This window comes from Leucoraja erinacea, chromosome 26 (genome assembly GCF_028641065.1).
Source record: "Leucoraja erinacea ecotype New England chromosome 26, Leri_hhj_1, whole genome shotgun sequence".
Lineage (NCBI taxonomy): Eukaryota > Metazoa > Chordata > Chondrichthyes > Rajiformes > Rajidae > Leucoraja > Leucoraja erinaceus.
Window position 1 is genome coordinate 26,257,622 of NC_073402.1, and position 22,587 is coordinate 26,280,208.

Below are 22,587 nucleotides of genomic sequence, written 5' to 3' on the forward strand. Positions count from 1 at the left end.
ACAACCTGTTCCACCTGCTGCCCTCTGGCAGACGGTACAGGTCTTTCAAAGCTCGCACAAACAGACTCAGAGACAGCTTCTACCCCATAGCCATACATGAACTTAACATTGCAAAATAAGAAATAACACTCACATTCAACTGAATGGTTCTACCTCAGCTGCTATTGTTATTTATCTGTAATTTTTTTTAATATGTATATATTTTTACCTTTTTTTATATATTTAAAATTGCTCTTGTGAATCGCACCGTGGGATTGACTTTTAAATTTTGTTGTACCGTGTGCAATGACAATAAAGAGATAGATTCATGCATTCATTCATTCATTCATTCATTCAAATCATAGCGGTAGTGTTGATGCCTCACAGCACCAGAGACCCGGGTTCGATGTTGACTATGGGTACTGTCTATACGTAGTTTGTACGTTCTCCCCGTGACTGCGTGGGTTTTCCCCGGGTGCTCCGGATCCCTTCCACACTGCAGAGACGTACAGGTTTGTAGGTTAATTGGCTTCGGTAAAAGTGTAAATTGTCAGTGCGGTCAGTGTGGACTGGGTGAGCCGAAGGGCCCGTTTCTGCACTGTAGATCTAAACCAAACTAATCTCTCGTTCCACTTCACCAGCGACCACGAGTGAACAAGCAAGGTGCCTTATCCTGTATAAGAAGGAACTGCAGATGCTGGAAAACCGAAGGTAGACAAAAGTGCTGGAGAAACTCAGCGGGTGCAGCAGCATCTAAGGAGCGAAGGAAATAGGCAACATTTCGTCCCGAAACCTTGCCTACTTCCTTCGCTCCTTTGATGCTGCTGCACCCGCTGAGTTTCTCCAGCACTTTTGTCTTCTTGCCTGATCCTGTAGTTGGGCGCAGGCGAAAATGTGCCACCACTACCTCTAGGGATCTGGCCGTGCCTGCCAGATTTTTAATGTATATTGGAGGAAAATTAATGAGGAGCACACTCAGATCAGCCGAACACTTTGACTCTGACATCAGGAGGAGAATGGGGAGTGCAGGGGAGAGATAAGACTTTGTCTTCCATCACAGCGAGGAGGAGATTCGCTGCGATGGATGTTTGTGTAAATTGTGTTGTGTCTTGGTCCTTCCACGTTTGTACGACTGCAGAAACCAAATTTCGTTTGAACCTCAATGAGGTTCAAATGACAACAAATAAATTGTATCACTGGCGGAGGCATGCAGATCCCAGAGGCCCACGTTAGGTCTGGGAATGTGGGACGCGGTGCTCGTGGATAAAGAACCGGTGACTCTCTCCATCCACACAGCAACCTTCCAGGAAGGAAACTGCCTCAAGGTGCTTCTCTGGAGCCTGATCAACTGACACCGATCCACGCAGGCAGAAGCCACTTCTGCATTTCCACACCTGCAAGTGTGAGAACCACAAGCTACCGTCAGCGACTCATCGCTGTGCACTGACACTGAACGCCACTTGGGAATTCAGTAAGGGGAGCGAGAAGCTGCAGCACCTTACTGCACCCTCTTACTCGAGAATTCACCCAAGCAGACAGTCTGAACCTCCCCCCCCCCCAGTGTGGAAATATCAACGACTAGCAGGCATAACGTGAAGGTGAGAGGCAGGGTTTAAAGGTGATGCTTAGTTTAGAGAACCAAGGTGGAAAAGGGAGAGCGGGGGGGGATGGGGAAAGACCTCTGCTCTTTAGCTTGCTATATAACTATATAACAATTACAGCACGGAAACAGGCCATCTCGGCCCCTCTAGTCCGTGCCGAACACTTATTCTCCCCTAGTCCCATCTACCTGCACTCAGACCATAACCCTCCATTTCCATGTACCTATCCAATTTATTTTTAAATTATAAAATCGAACCTGCCTCCACCACTTCCACTGGAAGCTCATTCCACACAGCTACCACTCTCCGAGTAAAGAAGTTCCCTCTCATGTTACCCCTAAACATCTGTCCCTTAATTCTCAAGTCTTGTCCTCTTATTTGAATCTTCCCTACTCTCAGTGGGAAAAGCTTATCCACGTCAACTCTGTCTATCCCTCTCATCATTTTAAAGACCTCTATCAAGTCCCCCCTTTACCTTCTGCGCTCCAATACCCTCCCACGGAAAGGGCTGAGGCTCTGGGATTTCTTCCATCAACCTCTCTACCTCAGACCTTGATCTCCCTAAACATACAGCAATCAATCCTACAAATCGTATTATAAAAATTGAGCGGTAGAGTTGCTGCTTTACAGCGCTGGAGACACGGGTTTGATCCCGACTACGCGTTCTGTCTGTACGGAGTTTGCACGTTCTCCCCGTGGCCTATGTGGCTTTTCTCCGGGATCTTCGGTTTCCTCCCACACTCCAAAGACGTTTGGGTTTGTAGGTTAATTGGACTGTTATAATTGTAAATTGTCCCTAGAGTGTCGGATTGTGCTAATGTGCGGGGATTGTTGGTCGCCGCGGACTCGGTGGGCCGAAGGGCCTGTTTCCGATCTGTATCTCTAAACAAAAACTATGCCCTCTGGTCCTCGTGAATGCCCCTTAACCTCAACCTTTCACCATTTGAGTGCGTTTTCTGGCTTCGGTTTTGACAATCCTGCTCATATTACACACAAACCTTGACATGGAATAGGAAAGGTTTATAGGCAAATGGGACCCGTTTAGATGGGGCATCTTGGTTGGCACCGAATGGCCTGTTTCTGCCCTTCGATGCATGTTTCCTTAGTGTGTGGCTAGCTCTTCTCCAAAGCAAGCCAATTCCGAGTTACTCCAGCTTTTTGTGCCTGTTCTTGGTTTAAACCAGCATCTGCAGTTCCTTCCTGCACATCTCGTCTGCTCCACTGTAAAAATATCTTCAATGTATGCCAACTTTGAAGAAATTCTCCTCCTCTCTCTGACAAGAATAGTGCAAGATCCTCTCTCGCTGCTCCCTCTCTGCGATTCCTCCTGTTCATATCTTTCATTAATTTGTTCTACATCTGGCTATATCTCCCGTTTCCCTTTCCCCTGACTCTCAAGGGTCTAGACCCGAAACGCCACCCATTCCTTTTCTCCAGGGATGATGTCTGACCCACTGAGTTACTCCAACTTTTTGTGTCTGTATCTTGAGTTATTTTAAGGGATGGGCAGGCAATGAGAACCATGGTGGTGTTTTGCAACTGGCTTGCATCAGTTGCCATGCATTACTGCAATGCGATGCCTTAGCAATGCTGATCGAGTGTGCGTCATGGGTCACTGAGCCCTTGGAACGCTCTATCCTCGCACCTGGACTGGAGCTATACCAGACACGTGCAGTCTGTAGACAACCACTGCTCCAAATTCAGAAGCTTAAGTGAGATTATTTCAATGGTTCCTTTATTATCACATGTACCAAGGTACAGTGAAATTCTCTATTTGCATACAGATCAGAAGGTTATTGTCCTACACGAGTACATAATACGCTGGCTTTACTTTGCACTACATTCCCTTATCATATATCCATGCACTGTAAATGCTCGATTGTAATGTATTTATCTGCTGACTGGATAGCATGCAACACAAGCTTTTCACTGTACCTCGGAACACATGACAATAAACAAAACTGACAAACAGCCCACTGAGTCTATATGCAATTGTGATGAGGTTTTGCTACCATTTCACAGTCCCTCCTCACTGGCCCTTTCTCTAGAGTCCGACACCGTCACCCTCCACCTCCTCACTGATTCCAGGTCTATGGGGGCGGGCAGTTACGATAGTCACCGAAGCCAATTAACCTCCAAACCTGCATTTCTTTGGAGTGTGGGAGGAAACCGGAGCACCCGGCGAAAGCCCCACGCGGTCACAGGGGGAAACGTACAAACTCTGTGTAGACAGCACCCATTGTCAGGATCGAACCCGGGTCTCTGGCGCTACGAGGCAGCAACTCCACTGCTGCGCCACCGTGCCGCCAGTAATGCAGTGTGCATCCTATTAATACAACTGGCTGCAGAATACAATTCACTGCAATGAGAACACTCGCTGTTAAAAGTCCATTATTATTGCAGCAAACCTCACAGCAAGCACTACCTGCTGCACTGGTGCAAGGCTTGGTTGTCCCCAGGTGGGGAAGGATTTGTTGGAATAGCACACAAACAAAGCTGTTCATTGTATCTCAGTGCACGTGACAGTAAACCAATAGCAAATCGCCAACTTTAATCCTGGAGTTTTAAAACCAGTAACAAGCACCACCAGTAAGTTATGCTCTCGAATTTCTGAACCAACTTGTCAATCGCTGTGCTACCCACAGCCAACAAAACCATCACCCACTTCTTTTATCCTTGGTCATTCATGATTTCTCAACCTGATAATCTTACCCAATGATTCCTAGTGAATCTAAAATGGATGTTAGTTTTGAACTGCAGGTAAACCGAGCTGTTTGGGAGGTTTCAAGGGGTTGAGCATAAAGCTTTTTCACTGTAGCCCAGTACACGTGACAATAAACTAAACTGAAACAGCAGTTTGAACTCAACTTATGAAGATGTGCAAAGGAGAGAGAGGGAGGGAGGTGGGGGGGGGAACAAGACAGGAGAGGGAACGAGGATAGTTAGGACAGGGAGGCGGAAATTAGAGAGGGAGGGGGAGATGGAGGGAGCAGTGCGAGAGGGAAAGTGCAAAGGAGGCAGCGAGAGAGAGATGGAGAGCAGGAGGTTCAGGAGAGGGAGGGACGAGGTGAGAGAGAGAGAGAGGGAGGGAAGGAAGGCGAAGAGGTTTATTTGCCACTAATCACCACTTAGAGCAAATAGATGAACATCAATTATAACAACATTCTATTTCCGTGATCACACCCAGTGCATATGATTGAAACAAGTCCTGTACCTGTTGTTCCTGAACTTGGTTCTGTACAAGGTGTCGTCTTTGTTATGTCTGCAAACGGAAAACGAGATAACGTGTTAAAGTGAGAGGAGCGTTTTGACAATTTGAGCATTTGTGAAGTTGCAAACAGTGTGTTCACTCTGCATGGGAATCAGCTCACATGTCCTCAGCCCGATAGCTCTCCCTTACGAGAGGGCACTGTGCTGCGCGCCAGAGGGGTAGCCACTGCTGGCTGGACACTCTCCAAGAGCTTTCACCGTCATTGTCTGACAAGTATGCCGACGTCACCCAGGCTTCCCACAGCCAGTCAATTAAATGATTGCCGAGTGCAATCAGTCTATTTTCAGCCCGACTCCAGTGTTGGTTTAGATTGAAGATAGACACAAAAAGCTGGAATAACTCAGCAGGTCATGCAGCATCGCTGGTCGATACAGAATCGGTGAGTTGAAGGGCCTGTTTAGAGATACAGTGGAAACAGGCCCTTCAACCCACCGATTCCGCGCCGACCCGTACACTAATTCTACCCTACAAAGTCGGGAGAATTTACAGAGGCCAATTAACCAACAAACCTGCATGTCTTTGGAATGTGGAAGGAAATCGGAGAAAACCCACGCAGTCACAGGGAGAATGTACGAACTCTACAGACAGCACCCCTTGTCAGGATCGAACCCGGGTCCCTGGTGCTGTAATGTGGCAGCTCTACTGCTGCGCCACAGTTGCAGTATGTTTAATTCAGTTTAGTGATACAGTGCGGAAACAGGCCAATCGGCCCACTGAGTCCGTGCTGACCAGTAATCCCCGCACACTAACACCATTCTTAAGATAAGTTCAAGAAGTAACTAAAAATACAAATTAGTGCCCCTATGATTTTTTTTTTCACGTATAATTACGCCAGAGTTAATTTCATGGGTCCAGTTCCATCCTGGGGGGGGGGGGGGTGGAAATATACGTGCCCTCTTTATTTCTGGATTGTCTATTTTGTCAGGCCACTCATGCCCTCTCTATCACTCAGTGATCACCCATTAGCTTAAAATATCTTGGTTGGGGTAAGGGAGAGAAAATTAACTGCTAGCAAAACATAGCAAATGCAAATATTTCCTGTTGTTTTACCACAATAGTTATTTCAGCAGTCTCCTGGACTCAGAGCAGACAAGGCCAACGCAAATAGAGGTCGGAATGCAAATAGCCAATGAAAATAATTCTAACTATATAAATTTACAGCAACATAGAGTCACCCAGAATAAAGGGCTGCACACTTGGGGGAGGGGTGGGGGGCACAGTGGTAGAGTTACTGCCTTACAGCGCCAGAGACCCGGGTTCAATTCTGACCACGGGTGTCACCTGTACAGAGTTTGTACTTTCTTCCCCGCGACCTGCGTGGGTTTTCTCTGGATACTCAGGTTTCCTCCCACACTCCAAAGACGTACAGGTTTGTGGTTTAATTTGGCTTCTGTAAATCGTAAATTGTCCCGACTGTGTTAGTTAGTGTACGGGGAATGCTGGTCGGCACGGATTCAGTGGGCCATATTTCTGCATTGGAGAAACATTCATAAGATCTGCCACTTTGTTCCATCCAATTCATCTTAAGCTGTGGAATATACCCCCTAGTAATCAGTCTGTACCATTGAGTCAGACTATGATGCACTGTAAGGAAAAGCCCAGTGTTGGACAGCTTTGGGAATCGGTACACCATAGTTATTATCTCCTCTCATACATTCGACACTGACTCGTCATTTTCTTACATGACTCGTATTGTAACAGAAAACTGTCTCGTCAGCACTCAAGTGTCAAAACTGCTTGGCACCCTGAATGTGACTATGTTTGACACAACGAGGAATATAGGTAGTTCAATGGCATCAGATTCAGATTCAATTTTAATTGTCATTGTCAGTGTACAGTACAGAGACAACGAAATGCATTTAGCATCTCCCTGGAAGAGCGACATAGCAAATGATTTGAATAAATAATAATAAGTGTCCGGGGGGGGGGTGGTGATTGGCAGTCACCGAGGTACATTGTTGAGTAGAGTGACAGCCGCCGGGAAGAAGCTGTTCCTCGACCTGCTGGTTTGGCAACGGAGAGACCTGTAGCGCCTCCCGGATGGTAGGAGGGTAAACAGTCCATGGTTGGGGTGAGAGCAGTCCTTGGCGATGCTGAGCGCCCTCCGCAGCCAACGCTTGCTTTGGACAGACTCAATGGAGGGGAGCGAGGAACCGGTGATGCGTTGGGCAATTTTCACCACCCTCTGCAATGCCTTCTGGTCGGAGACAGAGCTGTTGCCATACCATACTGTGATGCAGTTGGTAAGGATGCTCTCGATGGTGCAGCGGTAGAAGTCAACATGATGTCAAAGCTGATACAAATCTTGATACAGAGATACCACGTTGCCAGCCAATGTCTTCAAGGTCAGGCACCATTAGAGTGGTGTCCAGGTCCTCTGTGATTCACGATACCAAAGCCAAATGGCAGTGGAGAGAATGATGCACAATAACCCCATAATTATTAAATATTAAATATTATTAGCCCACGAGCACGAAGGGATCAACAAAATATTTATCCCGCAAACACTTCAATAGTGGAGCATATCTGATTGTTACAAAGACTTAAGGGTGGCACAGCAGTAGAGTTGCGGCCTTACAGCGCCAGAAACCAGGGTTCAATCCTGACTACGGGTGCTGTCTGTACAGAGTTTGTACAGTCTCTCTGTACAGACAGCGTGGGTTTTCTCCGAGATCTTCAGTTTCCTCCCACACTCCAAAGACGTACAGGTTTGTAGGTTAATTAGGTTGGTGTAAATGTAAATTGTACCGAGTGTGTGTGTGTGTGTAGGATAGTGTTAGTGTGCGGGAATCACGGGTCAGTGCAGGCCTGGTGGGCCGAAGGGCCTGTTTCTGCACTGTATCTCTAAACTAAACATGCATTTATCTGACACCTTTCATGGACACCTGATATCCAAAATTGCAGTGAAACCAATGAATGACCTCTTTCTTGTAACCAAAAATGAGACAAATCAACTCAGATTTCCAAAATGTAGCTACCAGTTTTTTCCAGAAGTTGACTTGAGTGATCAGTATCAGGGAAGAATATCGGAGAGAATTGTTCTATTTTCAAAAGCAATGTTGCATCTTTTAGACCTGCCCGAGGTACGATCAAGTTTCTTGAGTTTTAAGCATCTTCGAAGGGCTTTTTACTCCGGTTTCTTGACATCAGTAGCAAGCACTATTAATATGATGACAGGCCAAAGATTGCGAAGGTGCATCATGCAGAGCTACCAGCAGATGGCACCGACATGCTCATACAATCCTTTATTCCCCATAGACCCCACTTCCCTGCACACACAAATACACATTTAGCTCTGGTGAGTGTGCGCATTTTTCTGGCCGGGCAAATGGGAGCTCTAGGTTGTTGGATGAAAACAGGATGAGAATGGACTTAAAAATCACAAAGCAATCAGCCGAGTTATCTTGGGTTACACAAAAAAGCTGGAGAAACTCAGCAGGTGCAGCAGCATCTATGGAGCGAAGGAAATAGGCAACGTTTCGGGCCGAAACGTTGCCTATTTCCTTCGCTCCATAGATGCTGCTGCACCCGCTGAGTTTCTCCAGCTTTTTTGTGTAACCTTCGATTCTCCAGCATCTGCAGTTCCCTCTTTAACAGCCGAGTTATCTTGACTTTCTTAGTATGCAGGAAGGAACTGCAGATGTCAGTTTAAACTGAAGATAGACACAAAACGTCCGAATAACTCAACGGGTCAGGCAGCATCTCTGGAGAAAAGTGCTCCCGGTACGTCGCCAATTCCTTTTCTCCAGAGATAGTCGGTCCATGACTTTCTTACTTCTCCATTTCTCCCTCAGTAACAAGCTTATACAGCACGGAAACGGGACCCTTCAGCCCAACTCATCCATGCTGACCAGGGTGCTTTCATGATCTAGCCCAATTGGCATCTGGCATATATCCCTCCAACATTGAGGGCGGTGCAGCGGAGAAGTTGCTGCCGTACAACGCCTGAGACCCGGGTTTGATTCTGACCATGGGTGCTGTCTGTACAGCTTGTATGTTCTCCCTGTGACCACTTGGGTTTTCTCCGGGCGCTCCGGTTTCCTCCCAGACTCCAAAGACGTACAGGTTTGTAGGTGAATTGGTTTCAGTAAAAATAGTAAAATGCCCCCAGTGTTTAGTGTATGGGGTGATCGTCAGTCGGCACGGACTCGGTGGGCTGAAGGGTCGGTCTGTTTCTGCACTTCACGTCCAAAGTCTCTAAACTCTTTCATCCAGGAAGGGTTGCTGAGGAGTTACAAATAAAATTAAACATTGCACAAACAACTGTGAACATCCCCATCTCTGACCCAATGATGGAAAAAAAAGGTGACATGGAACATAGAACTGCAACAAGGAACAGGCCTTTCAGTCCACACTGACTGCATCAAACACAACGCCAAGTTAAACTTATCACCTCTGCCTGCACGTGATCCAAATCCAGCCATCCCATGCCGATCAAGGGCCCCGAAGGTAGCTGCGCCAACTGTATGTTTGGACCACGGCTATGATGATGTCTAAAGCCAAGCGATCCTGGCAAAAGCTAAACCAGACGTTGGTTAGCAGCGTATTGGAAGATTCTCAATGTGGCTTAAACAGAGACGCACTCGGAGCTAAAATAATTGGCTCATTTGCAGCCCACACCTTCTGCTCAGTTACGAACAACCATCTCCCAAAGGCCCTGGTTGATTAGAACTCCCCAACTCTGGCACAAGTTGAGATAAGTCACACCATGGGTTTACTGTTTGATAGAGCTGACCTCCCAGATCTGCATGCCTCCGTTTCTCAATCCAGTCTCTCTTTTCTTCTTTTTCCAGCTGATTTTTCTCCTCACTCAAGCCTCATATCCCACCAGTTACAGAAAGGAAATGCTGCTCTGCTGTTCACAGATGCCCAAGTGCCATTCTCAACTTGCCTGCAAACACTACAACATTTTCTACAAAGGTTTCTGATTCTGAATGCTGAACATTTAATTCAAATCCTCCTGTCAAATCCTTCAGGGCAGAAATGTAGCTGTCCTAGAGTCATACAGCATGGAGAAAGGCCCTTCGGCCCAACTTGCCCATGCCAACCAAGATGCCCCATCTACACTAGTCCCACCTGCCTGCGTTTGGCCCATGTCCCCCCCCCCTAAATCTCCGTAAGCCTCTGGGGCTTTCACACGTCAGCTTACTAAGTCACTTCAGGTCATTGTGCCAAATTCCCCTCCATACCTCCCCCTAAAGGTCAACGCTGGCGCAGCGGTAGAATTGCTGCCATACAGCGCCAGAGAGCCGGGTTCGATCCAGTCTACAGGTGCTTGTCTGTTTGGAGTCTCTCGTGACCTTTCACTGAGATCTGCGATTTCCTCCCACACTCCAAAGACGTACAGGTTAAAGGTTAATTGGGTTGGTATAAAAGTATAAATGTAAAACTTGTCCCTCGTGTGTGTAAGGGGATCGCTGGTCAGTGCGGACTCGGTGGGCCGAAGGGCCTGTTTCCGCGCTGTGTCTCTAAACTAAACTAAAGAACTAAACTACAAAGGCGAAGAATATAAAAACCATTGTCACAATGTACGCATACTGACAGTCGACACAACCTGACCATTAAATCCACAGATTCACCAGACTACCCACAATGACTCCACTTATTGCAAGTCACACAATGAGGCCAATTCACTTCCCACCTCTACATTTCTCTGTGGGCTTCTGCACAGAATGCATCACCTTTACAGTTGTACGTCAGCAAACTATTGTCTTTCAGAAACACCGAGCTAAATATGTCAAAAGCATCGGCATGTCTGCGGTGCATCTTGGACAATACAGCTCACCCCTTTCACGACACACTGGTCAACCTGAGGAGCACCTTGGGCAACAGACTGGTTCCACCAAGATGCAGGACGGAACACCACAGGAGATCCTTCTTCCCCGACTCTATTCACCCTCCCCTCCCCCCGCCTCACCCACCCAATCCTTTCCACTCGTCACTTTAATTTCGTGTATTTTGTGTTTTATGACTGTTGGGAATTTCCCCCCTGGGATAAATAAAATTCCATTGTATCATATCTTATGTGCAAGGTGGTGTTCTGACCCATACCCATTCTGACCCCCTAACCCAGACAGAAGCAAAGCGGACCAGACAGTCCTTTAAGCCTGCTTCACCATTCGATAAGATCCTACATCTCAAGCTACTTAATCCCTACATTCTGACTTGATCTATCTCTCCCTCCTAATCCCATACACCTACCTTCACCCCATAATCCTGGACACCTGTACTAATCAGGAATATATCTATCTCTAGCCTAATTCTGTTTCTACAACTGATAAATAGCTAAGCCCTTGCCCTGCGACCAAGCTTCCAAGCTCTGGAAACTCCAGCAAAGGAGGCAGGTAGTCTTGTGGCCCAAATGGCACATCAGCTAAATCTGCTGAGTGAGAAATGAAGAGGTGGATTTGTCAGCGATAGACAAAGCGAGAGACTGCATTGACGTCAGTTTGCCATTTGCCGTAAGTCTGTGTTTCACCAGCCGGTGTAGCACAGCAACAGATTTGTTGTAGCGTTAGCATCTTCTCATTTATGTCTATCAGCATATTCTTTCTTTCTCCTTAAACGTCTCCATAATATCTGCCTGAGCCCTTCCATACGGTGACAAGAGATTTCTCCTTGTCACCAATCGAAATTGGTGAATCTGTGGAATACTTTGCCACAGAAGGCTGTGGAGGACAGGTCAATGGATATTTTTAAAGCAGAAATAGATAGATTCTTGATTAGTACAGGTGTCAGGGGCTATGGGGAGAAGGCAGGAGAATGGGGTCAGGAAGGAGAGATAGATCAGCCATGATTGAATGGTAGATTAGACTTGATGGGCTGAATGGCCCAATTCTCCTCCTATCACTTATGACCTTATGACATGAGTTTGGTCGCGAGTTAGCAGAGACCAAACTCTCTGATGTTTGGTCCCCAACATCAGGGAATAACTCAGCGGATCAGGCAGCATTTCTGGAGAGCATGGATCTGTAGTGTTTCTGGTCCAGACCAGTCTGAAGAAGGGTCCATACCCGAAATGTCAGCCATACACTAGCTCTACGTCTTTGAAGTGTGGGAGAAAACCGGAGCACCAGGAGAAAACCCACGTGGTCACAGGAAGAGTGTGCAAACTCCGTATAGACAGCACCCATGTCAGGATTGAACATGGGTCTCTGTCGCTCTAAGGCAGCAACTCTACTGCTGTGCTACTGTGCCGCCCTCTTGATCGATCGAGGAGAGGTGAGAAAACCACAGTTTAAGAATAAGGAGTAAGCCATTTAGAACGGAGACGAGGAAACACTTTTTCTCACAGAGAGTGGTGAGTCTGTGGAATTCTCTGCCTCAGAGGGCATTGGAGGCAGGTTCTCTGGATGCTTTCAAGAGAGCTAGATAGGGCTCTTAAAAATAGCGGAGTCAGGAGATATGGGGAGAAGGCAGGAACGGGGTACTGATTGTGGATGATCAGCCATGATCACATTGAATGGAGGTGCTGGTTTGAAGGGCCAAATGGCCTGCTCTTGAACCTATTGTCTATTGTCTATTGTCTAAAACCGTGTTTGATTGATTTGTTGGTTCAATTACTTTATCGAGACTTGTACGAAGGAACTGCAGATGCTGGTTTAAACCGAAGATAGACACAAAGCGCTGGAGTAACTGAGAGGGACTGGCAGCATCTCTGGAGAGAAGGAATGGGTGATGTTTTGGGTAGAGCAAAGAAGGGTCTTGACCCGAAACGACACCCATTCCTTCTCCAGAGAAGCTGCCTGTCCCGCTGAGTTACTCCAGCACTTTGTGTCTATCTTTACTATATCGAGGCGTTGTTCAGAAGTAGCGGAAGATCAGACACTGTTGCCTTCGCTTGGTGCTCGGAGCCCATATTGCAACAGGGCCTCCTGTAAACTCTTTGTTACAATTCTGGAGAGGATCTTCCACAATCCCTCCCCATAGCAAGATTGCAATGATAAAAAGCCATTTCCTTAATAATGACTGGTTCGATGCCATCAACTCATTTAAAAATAAAAATGCTGCTTGGTTTATAGTCTTTGGATGATAATCTGACTGAATCGCTCTGAATCCTGTCCAGAAATAATAAACGACAAACTCATATCAACCACATGTTTTCAGTAACAAAGAAATACTCAGAAAGAAAGGGTTTCAATTTATTAAGTGTCTTTCACAACCTAAATGCTTTACAATTAAAGTTCATAACTGATAGGAGCAGAATTAGGCCATTCGGTCCATCAAGTCTACTCCGCCATTCAATCATGACTGATCTAGCTCTCCCTCCTAACCCCATTCTCCTGCCTTCTCCCCATAACCTCTGACTCCCATTGTAATCACTAAAGAAGCACTTCGTTCAAATTCAAACAAACGTCAATGAAATGAAAACTGAATCATATATTTTCATGATTTGAGACGAGGTATAATTATTGATGAGATTTATCCCACCTAAAATTTCCGATACAGAAGCCACCATGAGTTGTTTTGTGGTAGCTTCCCCAAGCAAAGACGCGTACAGATTTGATTAACAAGTTATAGGAAAGATGTGATTGCACTGGAGGGTGTGCAGGGGAGCTTTACAAGTATATTAATCGGGCTGGAATATTGTAGTTATGAGGATTTTTGGATAGGCTGAGGTGGTTTTCTGTGGAAAATAAGCCGACGACCCAAGATGGTGAATTTAGAGTGGAACCCACAGTAAATACAAAGGAACATCGACACATAATGTGGGTCAGGCAGCAACTCCGCAGAAAGGGAACAGGTGACGTTTCGGGTCAAGACCCTTCTTCAGACTAGACTGGAAACGTCACCTCTTCCTTTTCTCCAGAGATGCTGCCTGTGCCGCTGCGAGTTACTCCAGCATTTTGCGTCTATCTTCGGTGTAACCCAGCTTCTGCAGTTCCTTCCGACATAAATACAAAGGATCGCTTTTAAGTTTGTGTAGAAATACAGCATAGAAATGGACCCTTTGCCCCATTGAGTCCACGCTGACCATTGATCACCTATTCGCACTAGTTCTGTGTTATCCCATTTTCTCATTTCCCCCCCCCCTACATACTACAGACAATTTACAGAGGCCAATACACCTACACGTCTTTGGGGTGTGGGAGGAAACCAAAGCACCTAGAAGAAACCAATGCGGAAACAGGGAGAATGTGCAAACTCCACACAGACAGCACCGGCGGTCAGGATTGAACCCTGGTCCCATAATTTAGCAGCTCTACTGGTAATGGGTCAAATAATCACATTATGTGTTGCCCAGATTCTCCATTAAATAATAAAACTTAAAGTGCTGGAGTAACACAGTGTCAGACAGCATCTCTAGAGAGAATAGATAGGTGACATTTCGGGATTGGGCCCTTGAGGTTGGAAGAAAAGTCCTGACCCGAAACATCACTATAGATGTTCTCCAGAGATACTGCCTGACCAGCTGAGTTACTGTAGCATTTTGTGTTATTCTTAGGTAAACCAGCATCTGCAGTTCTTTGTTATTATAAACAATCTCCTTCAATGCTATGGATCTCAGGAGAGAACTGGGTTATCATGAATTAGTACGGGTGTTGGGGGTTATGGGGAGAAGGTAGGAGAATGGGGTTGAGAGGGAGAACTAGATCAGCCATGATTGAATGGCGGAGTAGACTTGATGAGCCAAATGACCTAATTCTGCTCCTGTTCATCTTATGAACATGCAATAATGAAGTGTTTTGCATTCATTTCAACTGATTCTGACATCACAACTGTGAATTTATTCACTAAAGCAAAATGCTCAAGATTTAGGGCAAGCCTAGAAGTGTGAGATTTCGGTGCCAACTGGATGGAGGTGCTTGAGGTTAGAAGCCTGGAGCATTAGTGTATGGAGACAGTGGCTTGGATCCCCACTGTGTTAAATTCATCACACGCAGGGCTAGTCAATCTCTCGGCTGCCAAAGGAAATGTTGGAGTAAACCTCAAGGTCTGACCATTCCATGTCGGCTTACATAATCGCAGACCCATCCAAAACACTGCCATCAGTATCCTCACTCACACCAGTCTCCCTTCACTCCGTTCATCTTGACATAGGTTTAAAGTGAAGTGGGGGCGGAATATTTAATAGGAACTCGAGGGGCAACTTTTTTTTAACACACACACACACACACACACACACACACACAGGGTGGTGGGTATACGGAACTAGCTGCCAGAGGAGGTAGTTGAGGCAGGTACCTCATCTGGCTCTGAACACCAGGAAAACAAAAGAGCTCATTGTCGACTTCAGGAGGCACAGCACCGACTTAGCCCCCCTACACATCAACGGCGAGTGTGTGGAGAGGGTCAACACCTTCCGGTTTCTCGGCGTCCATATCGCTGCTGATATCTCCTGGACGGACAACACGATAGCGGTCATCATGAAGGCTCAGCAGCGGCTGCACTTCCTGAGGGTCCTCAGGAAGCACAACCTGGACTCTAACCTGCTGCTGACCTTCTACCGCTCGTCCATCGAGAGCCTGCTGACATACTGCATTACAGCATGGTATGGCAGCTGCACCATGGCAGACAGGGAGAGGCTTCAGCGGGTAACCAGGACAGCGCAGAGGATCATTGGTTGCCCTCTCCCCTCCCTGATGGACATCTACACCTCCCGCTGCCTTAGCAGGGCAAAGAAGATCATCAAAGACAGCTCCCATCCTGCGTTTGGACTGTTCGACCTGCTGCCCTCTGGAAGGCGCTATAGGTGCATCAAATCCAGGACAAACAGACTCAGGAATAGTTGCTTTCTGAGAATTATAACTACTATTAATTCTAATTCACACATGCACTGACTTCACAGCCCAACACGGACTTCCATCTGTATATATGTATATATGTATGTAGCGCCGCAGAAATTGTGCACCTATTCCCGCCCCCCTCCCCCCCCCCCCCCTCTCCCTTCTGTTTTTTGTTTTTCTGTTTCTTGTTTTTTGTGCTAAATTGTATGTATGCACTGAGTACGAGCAGCTTTCATTTTCACTGTACATGTATAGTGACAATAAATGGCATATTTATCTATAGGTACCATCACAACATTTAAAAAACATTTGGACAGGTGCATGGATATGATAGTTATAGAGGGATATGGGCCCAGCGGCAGGTGGGACTAGTGTAGATGAGGCATGTTAGTTGACGGGCAAGTTGGGCCGAAGGGCCTCTTTCCATGCTGTATGACTATCATTCAATCGTAGATTGTTATAGTGTGGAAACAGGCCCTTCGGCCCAACTCGCCCATACTGGCCAACAATGTCCTAGTCCCACTTGCCTGCGCTTAGTCCATATCCCTCCAAACCCATCTAATCCATGTGCCTGTCGAATTGTTTCTTAAACAATGTGATGGTCCTAGCCTCAAGTCCTCTTCTGGCAGTTTGTTCCATATGCCCACTACTCTTTGTGAGAAAAAGTTACCCCTCTAATTCCTATTAAATTCCCCTTCACCTTGAACCTATTTCTTCTGGCCCTCAATTCCCCTACTCTGGGTAAAAGACTCTGTGCATCTACCCGATCTATTCCTCTCATGATTTTGTGCACCTTTCTAAGATCACCCTGCATCCTCCTGCACTCCATGGAATAGAGACCCAACCTACTCGACCTCTCCCTATAGCTCACACTCTCTAGTCCTGGCAACATCCTCATAAATCATTTCTGAACCCCTTTCAAGCTTGACAATATCTTTCCTATAATATGGTGCCCAGAACTGAACACAATATTCTAAATGCGGTCTCACCAATGTCTTATACAACTACAACATGACCTCCCAACTTCTATACTCAATACTGTAACTGATGAAGGCCAAAGTGCCAAAAGCCTTTTTGACCACCTTATCTACCTGCGACTCGACCTACAATGAACCATGCACCTACACTCCTAGATCCCTCTGCTCTACAACACTACCCAGAGGCCTACCATTTACCATGTAGGTCCTGCCCTTGTGCAACACCCCAAAATGTAAGACTTCACACTTCTCTGTATTAAATTCCATCAACCATTCCTCCGCCCACCTGGCCAATCGATCCAGATCCTGCTGCAATCGTTCACAACCATCTTCACTACCTGCAAAACCACTAACTTTTGTATCACCAGCAAACTTGCTAATCTTGCCCTGTATGTTCTCATCCAAATCATTGATGTAGATGACAAACAGTAACGGGCCCAGCACGGAACTCTGTGGCACACCACTAGTCACAGGTGGCCTCTAGTCTGAGAAGCAACCTTCCACCATCACCCTCTACTCCCTTCCATGGAGCCAAATTGCTATCCATTCAGCTATCTCTCCTTGGATCCCGTGCGATCTAACCTTCCAGAGCAGCCTGCCATACGGAACCTTGTCGAACGCCTCACTGAAGTCCATCTACATCCTGGTTTTAACAAGCTACTTTTATTTTGGATTCACATATTTCAGGAGGCTTTTTTTCCTTCTATCTTTAAACCCATCTAATCCTTTAATCATGTTGAACACTTCAGTAAGCCGAGCATATAATATTTTTATACTCAAGGAAATGGAAGCTTAACATGGGGAGCTTGTCTTCATCAATGGCCCACTGTTATTCCATCAATTTCCCTCCAGTTGCAGCATTTCCTTTGGCTTAGTAGGTAGCTTCTACCCAGAGAAGTTCACTTTAGTTTAGAGAAACAGTATGGAAAGAGGCACTCTGACCATCGATCACCCGTTCTATGCCATCACACTAGTTCTGCAGGATCTCGCTTTCTCATTCACTTGGGGAAATTTTAGGGGCATCAAATAACCGCCAAACTCGCAAGGCTCTGGGATGTGGAAGGAGACCGGAGCGCCTGGAAAAAGACACATGTGGTCATGAGGAGGACACGGAATCTCCACACAAACGATGCCCGGGGTGAGGATCAAACGTGGGCCTCTGGCTCTGTGAGGCGGCAATTCTACCAGCTATGCCACTGTGCCACCCATTAGGAGTTTGTGGGGTCACATCCCATGAAACTCAAGTGCAAAATTGAACACCATCAAATAAGTTTACCATTTGGGAGATCATTAAACATAGAACAGCACAGAACAGCAACAGGCCATTCAGCCCACAATGTCGGTTCTGAGCACGACACCAAGATAAACCAACCCCATTTGAGAAATGAAAGTAAAGTATCATTCTTAAGCCCTCTTAAGCTGCATGCTAGCCCTCATCAATATGTATTGTTCAATCAACATTAATGAAGCAGTACATCTGGTCATTAAGAAGATACTGTCTGTGTGAAGTTGTTGCACAAAATTAGCTCTAAGGCTTCCGACATCTCACCAACAACTCCATTTCAAAATCACTTTGTTGACTTTACAGTGTTTATTGGATGGCCTCTATAATTTCAGTCCAGGTGAAAGATCTCAACGTGAAACATCGCCTATCTATTCCCTCCACAGATGCTGCCTATTTCCCCTGTCCCACTTAGGAAACCTGAACGGAAACCTCTGGAGACTTTGCGCCCCACCCAAGGTTTCTGTGCGGTTCCCGGAGGTTTTTGTCAGTCTCCCTACCTGCTTCCACTACCTGCAACCTCCGGCAACCACCTGCAACCTCCGGGAACAGCACGGAAACCTTGGGTGGGGCGCAAAGTCTCCAGAGGTTTCCGTTCAGGTTTCCTAAGTGGGACGGGGGCATAACTCACTAAGTTTCTCCAGCAACTCCCACTTTTTTGCTGCCGTCAGGCGGCACGGTGGCAAAGTGGTAGAGCTACTGCCTTACAGTGCCAGAGACCTGGGTTCGATCCCGACTACGGGTGCGGTCTGTAATTGTTGTATGTTCCCCCCATGGCCACGTGGGTTTTCTCTGAGATCTTCGGTTTTCTTCCACACTCCAAAGGCGAAGAGGGTTGATAGGTAATTGGCTTGTTATTATCAATATAAAATGATCCCCAGTGTGTGTAGGGCAGTGTTAACGTGCGGGGATCGGAGGGCCAAATGGTCCATTTCCACGCTGCTTCTCTAAAACTAAATAAAACTAAAAAAGTTTAAGCCTGTTTTCTGGGTACCATTCATACGAGAGCCTGGTTTAGTGTCAACAGCCTTTTAGGAGCCGATTGTTACAATTACTCCCTGTGCCTTTCATTGCGGAGCCTGTCTAGATTGGAAGCTGAAGCAACAATTGGAATTTCCACGAAAAGTAAACCTGAAATTTTGGCAGCCAAAGTAGAAGCTATCATTAAACTATCACATGAGAAACCACACTGCTCTCCGTTAAATGCCAGGTCCCTGAGAGTTTGTAGAATTAAGCAAAAAGAGAAATCCATTCCAGAAGAAGTGCATGTACCACCATCTGAAGAAGGGACTCGACCCGAAATGTCACCCATTCCTTCTCTCCAGAGATGCTGCCTGTCCCGCTGATTTACAATACTACCCAGCGTTTTGTGTCTATGTTCAGTGTAAACCAGCATCTGCCAGTTCCTTCCTGCACCCTACCACCATCTTCACAGCCTCAGGTCCCTGGGCAAGCAACAGGAATAGACACAGCTTACGAGAAGGTGGGGAGTAAGAGAGCCAATTCCAAAAGGGAAATACATAGAACTATACATCACAACACAAGGCCCTACGACCCATGATATGTATGCCGTACATCATGCCAAATTAAACTAATCCCTTCTGGCTACATATCCTGGATCCACATGTCTCCATTTCATGCCCATCTTAGTTTAGTTTAGTGTAGAGATACAGCAGGGAAACAGGCCCTTCGGCCACCCGAGTCCGTGCTGACCAGCGATCCCCATACACAAGCACCACCCTACACACTAGGTAGATTAATTATCCTCTGTAAAGTTGCCTCCAGTGTGTAGGGAGTGGATGAGAAAGTGGGAAAATGTAGATACAGTGACAACGGGTGATGAATGGTCAGCATGGACTCGGTGGGCTGAAGGACATGTTGTCATGCTATAGGCTTCTGCGATGGTAGAGTGCATTGCGACATCTGAAATGGTGGCTATTCAAATGAAGTCCCAAATGTAGAGGACCTCAGGAGTGTGTTCTAGTTTTGGATATTAATTGGAAAGTGGAAGTGGGAAGGGACTGAGGCAATGTGGGTTGTGGAAGGGCGGATTTGGTGCCGGGAAAACAGGAACATCCCACAGAACGTGTCCCTGCTGCGTGAGAGATTCACTGGTGTCACGGATTCATTGGGCCGAAGGGCCTGTTTCCACGCTGTATCTCTAAACTAAACTTAAACCTAAAACGAGATACAAGGAACTGGTGTACAAAAAAAGTTTGTGTTATAGGAGCAGAGTGAGACAATTCGGGGGCCATCAAGTCTACTCCACCATTAAATCATGGTTGATCTATCTCTCCCTCCTAACCCCATTCTCCTGCCTTCTCCCTCTAACACCCATACCTCAATACATTAAACAATAATGAGGCATTGCTGGGGTAATTAGCCTGACCTGCCGAATTACTCCAGCACATTGTGGCTATAGCTAAAGCCATCACCTGCATGTAAAGTGTCCCAGCCCATAGGTTCAGGTCTAGTTCCTCCCTGGGACCACATGCTGGAAGACATGGGGCTACATTGCAGCGTTCCCTCCACTGGTTCCCTCCAGCGGTTTAGTTTAGTTTAGAGATAAACAGCGCAGAAATATGACGTTCGGCCCACTGAGTCCACACCGACCAGCAATCCCCGCACGTTGACTACCCTATACACACGCTGGGGACAATCTTTTACATTTACACCGCCAATTAACCTACAAAGCTGAACGTCTTTGGAGTGTGGGAGGAAACCGAAGATCTCAGAGAAAACCCACGCAGGTCACCGGGAGAATGTACAAACTCTGTACAGACAAGCACACATACCCGGGTCTCTGGCGCTGTAAGGCAGCTCTACCGCTATGCCACCGCGCCGGTCTGCCCTGCCAGCTTCCCTGTGCGATCGAGAGCATGGGGTTAGGCTTGTAAACAAACTGTGTCTTTAAATTTAAAATAAACTTTATGGCGGTTTTCACTGCAGCACCAATCATTAAGTGAAATCCCGTTCCCGTCGGGTAAAAGATACGGACGAGTCTGGTGCACGCCACCAGACTCAGGAACAGCTTCTTCTCCTCCGTTATCAGGCTTCTGAACGGTCCGTCCACAAGTTAGGGTGCTGTCTGATTCACCTCTATCCCATTGTGGACATTGGACTTTGTCTCTGGAACTGGTGCGTGACAATGCTGAGAACTATATTCCACACTCTGTACATTACCTGCTGCTCTACCCATTCGACTAGAGTTTGACATGACTGTATTCACGCATAGTCTTATCTGATTTGATTGAGTAACATGCAAAACAAAGCTTTTCACTGTACCTCAGTTTACGCGACAATAATTAACCAACACCTGTCTGTGGCCAAAGACCACCTTCACAAAAGCCGCTCATAAATGACCACATTGGAGTCAGAGTAATACAGCATGGAAACAGGCCCCTTGGCATAACCTGCCCGTGTCTTACCAAGATGCCCCATCTACACTAGCCCCACCTGACCGCGTTTGGCCCATATCCCTCAAACAACAGAATACAACAAAAAGGGGGGAAAAAAGGATAATTATAACAAGTTTATTGCTGTTTAATCACACAAGCAGGGTCTGTTATTCGTTTAAACTCCAGCCCGTTAATGCATCCCGTCTGAGTTCCCATTAATATTTTCTCCTGAGTTGCTCCTGTGTCTCATTCAAAATGGGCAATGTGCTGTCTTGTACCAGTGAAAGATGCATTTGTAGATTACACTGTATTTGAGGGAACCCGACACAGCTAGGAACAGGTCATTTGCTGGTCATATTATAATAATGATTTGCTTCCATGGCTGGATGACATGACACTGGTTACACAGAAGCTTTTCACTGTACCTCAGTACACGTGACAATAAACTAAAACTACATTTGGACAGATACATGGATACGAAAGGTTTAGAGAGATATGGGCCAAACGTCGGCAGGTGGGACTAGTGTAGATGGGGCATCTTGGTGGGTATGGGCATGTTGGACCAAGAGGCCTGGTTCCATGCTACACAACTCCAACGTGGTCATATATGCACCACTTTTGTGAAGGTGGTGTTTTTCCTCACCGCAACAACTAGCATCAATACGTAGCCTTTAATGGAGTTAAACACTATGTCGGTGGAGTTTTCAAACAAAACTTAACAATAAATCAAATTAATAGGACATTAAGAGCACATTAAATTCAAAGGGCAAGCAGCCAGAAGCTCAGGCACAGAACATGATAGAGATGTCTTCTCAAAAGGTCATGAGTGACAGGAGCAGAATTAGGCCATTCGGCCCATCAAGTCTACTCTGTCAATCAATCATGGCTGATCTATCTCACCTTCCTAACCCCATTCTCCTGCGTTCTCCCCGTAACCTCTGACACCCATACTAATCAAGAAAAGTACAGTCTTCTGGGAGGAAGATAAGAACAGAGAAGGAATTCTAAACCTTATCTCCTTGGCTGCTGGTTATAGAGAAACTTTAAATTGACCAGAGAGCAGAAAGAAAGATTGCCGAGATCCCAGAGGCTTGAAGAGGCGGAGGGGGGGTCCCAGAGATAGGGAACGATGAGGCAATGGAGAGATTTCAGCGCGAGAATGGGAATTTAGAATTGGGACGTTGCCAACCTAATCGGACAAAGTGCATTTTCCAGGGTTTTAACTGCTGCATGCCCGAAGTGTAATTTTTCCAAGTTCGCTAACGAAGGTCTTGTCAGTCCAAGTGTTTTGTAATCTTATTTAAGGATGTGGCAAGGTGAAACGCCACGGATGGCAAGAACACCATCTGGCT

At 46.5% G+C, this 22,587-nt stretch overlaps 1 protein-coding gene across 1 annotated transcript in view; it reads right to left on the reverse strand.

The window, feature by feature from the left end:
* Nucleotides 1-22,587, reverse strand: part of LOC129709863 (transcription factor HIVEP3) — a 269,420-nt gene that overhangs the window by 54,922 nt on the left and 191,911 nt on the right. The window contains exon 4 of the mRNA XM_055656495.1: nucleotides 4,795-4,842. The gene's annotated coding sequence lies outside the window, so the exon portion shown is untranslated. The remainder of the gene's footprint in view (nucleotides 1-4,794; nucleotides 4,843-22,587) is intronic.